The 9,413-nt window shown below is 42.0% G+C and overlaps 1 non-coding gene across 1 annotated transcript; it reads left to right on the forward strand.

Moving 5' to 3' along the window:
* Nucleotides 1-7,211: 7,211 nt before the first annotated feature.
* Nucleotides 7,212-7,267, forward strand: LOC115137832 (U7 small nuclear RNA). The gene has a single exon (XR_003864862.1). It is a non-coding gene; the product is annotated as a U7 small nuclear RNA (small nuclear RNA).
* Nucleotides 7,268-9,413: the final 2,146 nt, after the last annotated feature.

The raw sequence follows: 9,413 nt of genomic DNA on the forward strand, positions 1-9,413 counted from the left end.
AAATGGAGCTAATAGCACACAGGGTCTATGGACATCAAACTCCCAAGATTAGAGAGAGTCAGGTGTAACACCATGAATAGGATGCTATCCTTCATGGGTCTAGTTTTGAATTGCAAGAGACAAACAACAGACACCTGGTAATGTTGGAGGTGTCTGTGTGCGCTTGTTTGTGCCGAGGGTGTCCTTCTCCATACTAACCACTCCGGGATTGTGTACCCACAATGCACCCTGCGTCCCAGACAATACCTGTGACTCATGATAGTCAAGCTATTTCACGGCTCCAGACGTGAAAGCCTGATGCTACCTAGTTCTAATTAGCTGGTTCACATCCGTTCCACATGTTTCATCCACATTGTATCTCCTCTTACATTAGTGTAAGTGTCCCTAGTCATCCTACAATTTCCCCAAAACTACAGGGACCAAAACAACACAGATTCTCAGAAACTGAAGCACATGTAGGCCTACCCTCTGATGAAGCTCAGATTGCACCCAGCTCCCTCTGATGTGGAGTTATGACTGTGGCAGGAGTGCGGGTGGCACAGCTTCGGTGGGAAAAGCAGAACATCTAATTTAGTCTGACCAGATCAAAGAGTGACGCACGGCGAAGGAGGAAATGGAGAAAGGTGTGGAGATGCAGAGAGAGTGGGCGGGGTCGCTCTATGTTACATCACCAGGCGAAACCTCCCTATTCCAACTACACTGACTTCTCTCCTCCTTTGGTCTTCACTCCCTCTTTCAACTCTTCTGTCGGTGCTGTAGAGAGGTGAGGTTGTATCCAGAAAAGGGATGAATAACTGGCGCTACCCACTGTCCTTTTTCCATCCCGATACTGTCATCGCAGGAATTCCAGATTTGAATATTAAGCTGTCCAGACAGGTTGTACAGCAAACTTGTGCACAACGTGTCTATTCTGTTTCTTGGCAGTGTATGAAAGGAGAGTTAACACCGGAAACCCATCTTCCCAGCCAAGTGAACTCAGCAGTTAGCAGACAGGCAGGGGTCGGCTGATCTCACTCCCTCGCTGTAATGGAAATATATATCCAGCATCCCTCAAACACTGATTCGGGTAATCTCTGAAAATGTGTTAATTGAACTTACTGTGAGACACAGCTTTTAAAACATTAAACTCTATTCCAAAACTGTTTCTGACAAGATGCATTTGAACCACTCTTCTCTTCTCTTAAATCCAGTTAACAGAGCACTAACCCCTTGTAAAACTACCTAATTCCTTCTCTCCATTCAAACAGTCAGGAAATGCCAGAAAGAAGAAACGAGGAGGAAGCAGGTTTCTCAGGGAGAATTCTCAGTTCTGAGACGTCAATGTATTGATGAACCTAAAGGCAACTCCAAGGGTAAAATCCCCTCAGAGAGAACTGATGGAGGAAGAGCGAGGGATGAGTGAGAGTGATGGAAGGCTTTATATTCTTCTCCTCTCCTCTCGCAGGCCATTCTCATAAACGCTGCATGAATAATAAATACCGAGCCAACATGAACCCAGTCTTCTTCTGTTGCACCAAATGATGGATCACTTGACTGGTGGGTGACCTTCCCTCAGGCGCTGTTGCCGTGTGAGGTAATCACGTTTCTGCGACAAGATGCTAACAATGCTAGATGCTAACAATGCTAGATGCTAACAATGCTAGATGCTAACAATGCTAGATGCTAACAATGCTAGATGCTAACAAACAAAGCAGAGAGATAGATAGTCCCACATTTGCTTTTGTTGTATGTACTTATAGGATTTATACATACAACAATGTGAATGTATATACTGGTGTGTGTCTAAATGTGTGTACGCTATGTTTGATGTGAAAATATATGGACACAAATCACTGATTATACAAGTGTAACCCTTTCCCACAAATTACAGAACGAATTTGAGAGACTATCATCACTACCATCACATCATTGTTTTTACCTAACATCCATATAATACATGCAAATTAAACAGATACCATGAAGTTGAAAAAAATCTTGCACTCAATGTCATGCCTATTCGCAAACAAGAAGAGGCTAATTATCAAACTCATTAAGTAAATGTTGACACTGATGTCAAACAGAATGTGTTTTCCCGAAGCTTCTGACATAAAGTAATTACAACTAATGAGATGCATATCATTCAGATATATATGGGCTGTGATGTTTTTGCTCGAAAATGATCCACTGCACAGGCTAAAAATGTTATCTAACAGTGTCTATGGCCCTGCTGTAGGGATGCATCATATAATGAGCAACATGTGTTTTTTTATGTCTTTTTTTTCTATCTCGACTTTCTGCAACTAGTACCTGGGAGCAGAAACAGACTGGCCATAAGGCAGTTAGGGCAAATGTCAGATGGGCCGGTCCATCTTTAGAAGAGTGGGCCTGTCAAATTTTTATTTTTTAAATTTTTTTAGCAGAAATATCATTATTAGGCTAATAATGTCATAATGGGAGCCTTGAGGGGATAAAAGGGCCGGTGTGGGGGCCTCGGGGAAACAAATGGGCCGGTGTTAGAAATGCGTGGGCCTGTTTCGGTCCCAGTCTGTCCCTGCCTGTGAGACGGTCTTATTTCCAGTCAGTTCCTAAACATCTAGAATTATTTTAATACACAGACGAGTCACTAGGGAGGTTGAGGTGGACTGTTGAAGTCATCTCCCTGACAAATCACAATCTCAAGTATTTTGAAGACAATTTATGCTAAATAAATATTGATCCTCAAATTGAAAGCGATTGATCAGCTTTGAATCTATTTGTTGTTGTTTTTTGAGCGAGAGAGAGAGAGAGAGAGAGACAAGGCAAGAAGGGCCTTCAATGCCATCAAAAGGAACATACAATTTGGCATGCCAATTAAGATCTGGCTAAAAATACTTGATTTAGTTATAGAATCCATTGCCCTTTATGGTTGTGAGGTCTGGGATCCGCTCACCAACCAAGAATTCACAAAATGGGACCAACACCAAAATATCCTCCGTGTACAGCATAAAACTTAAGGAAAGCTTTGACTATGTACAGACTCAGTGAGCATTGCCCTGCTATTGAGAAAGGCTGCCGTAAGCAGACCTGGCTCTCAAGAGCACACTGCCCACTAAATGAGGTGGAAACTGAGCTGCACTTTGCCAAATGTATGACCATAATTGTGACACATATTTCCCTCAGATTGCACAGACCCACAAAGAATTAGAAAACAAACCCGATTTTGATAAACTCCCATATACATTGGGTGAAATAACACCGTGTGCAATCACAGCAGCAATATTTGTGACCTGTTGCCACAAGAAAAGGTCAACCAGGGAAGAACAAACACAATTGTAAATACAACCCATATTTATGTTGATTTATTTTCCCTTTTGTACTATAACCATTTATTTGTTTCCTATGCCAATAAAGTGCCTTGAGTTTCATTGAATTGAGAGAGATGGTGCATCTCATGTTGATAGTAAGCCCCATGCCTGATGGAGAGGAGAAGTGTGTGTGAGTGAACGTGTGAGTGGATTATGACATCCCCGGATCTATGTTTTTTTCAAATTAATTGATGCAATTGTTACTTTTCAGATTTGCGAAGATTGGCTACGCACTTGCACAGCATGTCAACATGCCCCCTTTCCCAAAAGTGATCCCCCCCAATGAGGCAGTTTCTGAAGGAGAAAGTCATCAATGGAGGTGCCACCAGCTACAGGACAAGTACTTGGGAGATGGCTACCTGAAAAGGTGAGGGAAGAACTCAAGCAACATCCTGCAGGGAAACTAGTGACAGTCATTTTTGATGAAACTCCAGATGTAGTAGGAACATATGTACTAAACATCCTCATGGCACCACTTGAAAAGGACACCTCGGGGAGAATTCTACCTCGCAGAGACAGTGTTTCTGGAGCAGTGCAACCCATTCCACAGTTTCCATGGCGGTGGGGAAATGTCAACAAGACTACAATATCTCCAATGATGATGTCATTGTCTTTGACACAGAGAGTACACGAGGAAAGGCTACAAAGCGGCACTTCAATCATTGTTCCCCAACTCCCTGCACATAGCATACGTGGCTCACGTCATGAATCCGATAGGGAGTGCTTTCCACAAAGCTTTTGATCAGCTGAACGCACTCATGCTAAGTTTTTTTCGCAGATGTTTTACCAGGCAGGGGCACGCAAAAGAAGATACCTTACCATCCTCACCACCAAACTGCCAGGGTGGAAGAGAGCGACTGTGGCTCCCTATTCATGTGCAACATGCTGGAACTAATGGTTCTCAGCAGTGCGGTACCACTCAGAGCAGTTTGGCCTCTACAAGGGGTTTGTAGAGATCGAAATACAGGTATGATTTAAATCTACGTGCATTCTACAATTGCTTAAGTCATTTATATCATTGTAATCATGCAGAAAGCCGTGATGTCATTTCACAGTGAGTATGAGTCATATTTCCTATGTTCCTCTTTTTATTTCCGTATCATTCACAGGTGTGTGGCCGAAGTGCACCACAGTCTGTAGAGAAACTCCATGAGATGCTACAAGACCAAGAGCTGATTGTCAGAGCGTGCGCAACTGCTCGAAGGAAGTCAGGTGCAGGAGAGCAGAGATAAGTGAACAGGCACACTTTATTCAGGCAGAGGGAAACAGCCGGCCGCAACTGCGTCACAACACTCCGTCACAACACTCCGGCCCAAGGAAAAAAGCGAGCGCACAAATCACACAAAATGGTACAAATCCACAGGTTAACACAAAACCCGGCGCAAAACAAGCCTGTAGCGTCACACACGTAACCAAAGAACAATACCACACACAGACATGGGGGGGAACAGAGGATAATATACACGTAGAGTAACGAGGGGATGTAAACCAGGTGTGTGGACAAACAAGACAAAGGAAAATGAAAGGTGGAGCGGCGATGGCTAGAAGACCGGTGAGGGTCGACCACTGAATGCCGCCCGAACAAGGAGAGGGATCGACTTCGGCGGGAGTAGTGACACTGATTCAGTCGCTGCAGATTCAGCTGAACATCATGGCAGACAGGTGCAAAGTCCTCCTGCAGCTTCTCGACATCTTCCAGAGCAGATATTAAAAAAAGATATTTCACTATTTAGAGGACTACTTTTATGCAGTTTACAATTTTCCCTTTGCTGTGAAAACCAAAATATTGAGCACTGCTGAAGAGACATACAGCAATGCATTGGAAAAACATACAAAGTACATGTCAGATAGAGCCTGCCCTGTTTGATCCACGTCAAATTGTGTTTATGGATGACACAGTGCCCAGCTACAAGGCTATTCCAGGCTTCAGTAAGGTACCACGAGATGAACTGGATGCCTACTTGACCAATGTAGCGTTGAAGGTCCCCAAGAACACAGTGTCTTCCATCATTCTTAAATGGAAGATGGGTGGAACCACCAAGACTCTTCCTAGAGCTGGCCTCCCGGCCAAACTGAGCAATTGGTGGAGTTGGTCAGGGAGGTGACCAAGAACCCGATGGTCACTCTGACAGAGCTCCAGAGTTCCTCTGTGGAGGTGGGAGAACCTTCCAGAAGGACAACCATCTCTACAGCACTCTACCAATCAGGTCTTTATGGTAGAGTGGCCAGACAGAAGCCACTCCTCATGAAAAGACACACGACAGCCCGCTTGGAGTTTGCCAAAAGGCACTCTCAGACCATGAGAAACAAGATTCTCTGGTCTGATGAAACCAAGATTGAACTCTTTGGACTGAATGCCAAGTGTTACATTTGGAGGAAACCTGGCACCATCCCTACGGTGAAGCATGGTGGTGGCAGCATCATGCTGTGGGGATGTTTTTCAGCGGCAGGGACTGGGAGACTAGTCAGGGTCGAGGGGAGGATCAACGATTCAAAGTACAGAGAGATCCTTGATGAAAACCTGCTGCAGAGCGCTCAGGACCTCAGAATGTTTCAACGGTTCACCTTCTATCCGGAAAATGACACTAAGCACTTAAGCCAAGCCAATGCAGGATGTCCTTGAGTGGTCCAACCAGAGCCCACACTTGAACTCGATCGAACATCTCTGGAGAGACCTGAAAATAGCTGTGCAGCGACACTCCCCATCCAACCTGACAGAGTTTGATAGGATCGGCAGAGAAGAATGGAAGAAACTCCCCAAATACAGTTGTGACAAGCTTGTAGCGTCCTACCCAAGAAGACTTGAGGCTGTAATCAAAGGGTCTGAAAAATTCAAGTTAAACTGAATACTTTCCGAATGCACTTTACTGGATCAATGAAAGAAAACCATCTAAATACATGCATATTCGTCACCTTTTCAACACCTATTAATATATTTTTTTAAATGCTCTGATTTTGTATATAATTTTTTGTTAATTTTGCAGTCAAAAATAATAGTTTCAGTATAGTTTGTTTTCCAATAGTTTTTTATTTTTTATTTAAGTTTACTAAATAGCTTTTCCAATTTTGTTTCTACTTTAGATTCAAGTTTTTGTTTATTCTAATAACCTTGGTAATGTGACCATGTAATGAATGTTCAGCACTCACTGATGCGACTAATTAAAACATTTACTTGCACAGCCAATTCAAAGCATCACAATAAGAGTAATCATCGCCTGACACTAATTAGCATAACGCAACGGACATAAATATCCCTAGAAAATATTCCTATTCACGAAAATCACAAACGAAATATATTGAGACACAGCTTAGCCTTTTGTTAATCTCCCTGTCGTCTCAGATTTTCAAAATATGCTTTACAGCCAAAGCTAGACAAGCATTTGTGTAAGTTTATCGATAGCCTAGCATAGCATTTTGTCCAGCTAGCAGCAGGTAACTTGGTCACGGAAATCAGAAAAGCAATCAAATTAAATCGTTTACCTTTGATGAGCTTTGGATGTTTTCACTCATGGGTATAGAAATACTTTAAACTAGATCTGTATCCTACCCTCCAAACCTAAACCGGGTTTGTATCCCCTACCAAAACCCTCCCTCCTCTTTTAATTTTTTTTAATTTTACATTTTTCTGTAGGCTACATTTAATTATCCAATAAAGTTTGTTTTACCTAAAATCAAGTCGCAGAAGACAAAAGGAGAACTCCAACCCCCATCCCACTTGTCCCTTAACAAACCTCACCCTTGACTGGACAGACACACTGAGAAGAGAGGTAGAAAAGGGCAGGAATCCCTGAGCTATCCCTGCTCTTTACTTACGTACCTATTTACAGCTTATAGAAAAGAGCAGAAGCACTGACCCCAGTTCAGACCCCAGTCCTACTTACATCTTATGGATAATTTGCTCTTTTAGTATTTATCCAGTAGGTTTCCCCAAGGAGAAAGCCCCCGCTTCTATGTCAAAGATAATACAACAAAAACACTTTAGTAAATACTACAGTAATGTCCAGAAAAAAAACAGACAGTAAATTCTTCAAAAACACTACAGTAAATACAACAGTGTGCTAAAGTAATACTTGTGAAAATACTACAGTAAATACTACAGTGTACTACAGTAATGTCCACAAAAACACTACAGTAAATACTACAGTATGCTACAGTTATGTCTGCGAAAAGAAAGTTAATACTATAGTATATAAATATTATAATTCTACAGTATTTAGAGCATAGGGAACTATAGTATTTTTTAATGTGCGTGTCTTTTATGTCAGTACAACCTTCTTCCTTCTAGTTTGCTTTGTCATGGTCGTGAGAGAGGTACTTTTCCAGAAAAGTTATTAAAGTTCTTTGACAAATTCTTGACCATTCTTGGTCACGCTGGGTAATAATGACAATCGTTCACTTCTTCAGTCACTGACAGGCGTACGCAGGGGACATTTGTGACCCACCACCTGGATTCGGTTCTATGTAGCAAAATTTAAAATGTTTTTTTTTTACACTGGATGAAAGTACAGACTCAGAGCTAGAAAATGTTATATACCGTTGAGGAACACTGGGTAAGTAATTCTGCTTTGAAAGTGGATAAACTTGTAACTCACTTCTGAGAAAATGGCCCTTGAATCATTTGGTACACCTACTGGAGTGCTCTTCTTTGTCTATACCCATTCAGCATCGTTCACACCCTCTTAAGCCTTAGCCCCCCCCCACCCTTTAAGGATTCACATGAGGCTATGTGCTAAACAGAGTGATTATTGTAGTAAACAACCAAACATTTCAAGACTGAAAGTGTTAAAAGTAGTAGTCTACAATAAGGAGAAACTCCAGGTATAAATACACTTGATCTAGTCCTCTCCTACAGTATATCCTAATCTGACATTGGTGCAGGTCATGTTGTTCTGCAGATTACTCTCTCTGTTAAACACAAACTACATCAAATACAATCTAAGTTTATTTGTCACATTCACAGGATACCGAAGATGTAAATGGTACAGTGGAATGGGCTATGCATATGTGCATAGTTGCAGTATCAAAAACAAAAAGTGTCCAGATAAAAATATTTAAAAATATTTATAATTACTAGATGATGCTTACCCAGACTCACTTGTCTAAATTGATGGGTCATGTGAAAGAAATTAATTAACCACTCCATAGCTACATCTGGCTAAGTGGATGGGTCATTATTGTCTAGACATGTACATATGTTCATGAAACACAATAGATGCCCGTAATCACCCGAGAGACACCTGTCTAACTTGAGCCTAGTGGCTAAACCAACTAGGCTTGTAATTTAACAATTTAATTTCGTATTTACAGATGGCATACAATATATATGTACATTCAAATGCCTCTCCTGTGAAGTAGTGACGTGCGACATATGCCTAGCTTCCTGAAACGAGTCACATTTTCCTACCACTTCCTGGTTCTTGATCAATCTGTCTTTTTAATATTCTTCTATGTCGAGGGATTTTCAGAGCCATGACCCACACCAGCAGGACACCTTCTGAGAAGACGTTAATTGGCTTCTGAGATTCACATCCAATTTCGACTGAGATGACAGCGGGGGGGTTCAAATACAATGATTTACAATGATTTTCCGCTTGCTGAAGTGTTTCTTTTGACAGTGCTCTAAATGCACAGCTCCCCAAAGATGATCTGAATATTTATATGTCTTTATACTGTCAGAACTTTGAAATAGAGGAAACGCATGAGTGAAATATCATCTGTCACTCAGAGGAATGTGGAAAGTGGGGTAAATTGGTGTATAAATATGTACAACACTGTAAAAGACTGTCATTGTATTTGTTTGACTCTGTGGACAGAGACAGAGTCAACATACCGCTGTTACTCAGTTTCCCCTTCTTTCTCTTTCTTTCTCCAGTAGAGCGGGATACTCGGAAGGTCCACCAGTGCAGTCCAGCACACACACTCTCTGTCTCTGTCTCTGTCAGTGCGCTAGTTTATCTACGGGTGGGGGCTGTATCATAACGTCCTGTCTTATTTAATTAAGGTCAGTCTAGGGAAGGTGAGCTGAAAAACGCTCCGAAGCTGGAGGCGTGCCACGTCAAACTCATCTCAGTGTCCAACTCTCCCTAGCAG

This window comes from Oncorhynchus nerka, linkage group LG11 (assembly GCF_034236695.1).
Source record: "Oncorhynchus nerka isolate Pitt River linkage group LG11, Oner_Uvic_2.0, whole genome shotgun sequence".
NCBI classification, from domain to species: domain Eukaryota; kingdom Metazoa; phylum Chordata; class Actinopteri; order Salmoniformes; family Salmonidae; genus Oncorhynchus; species Oncorhynchus nerka.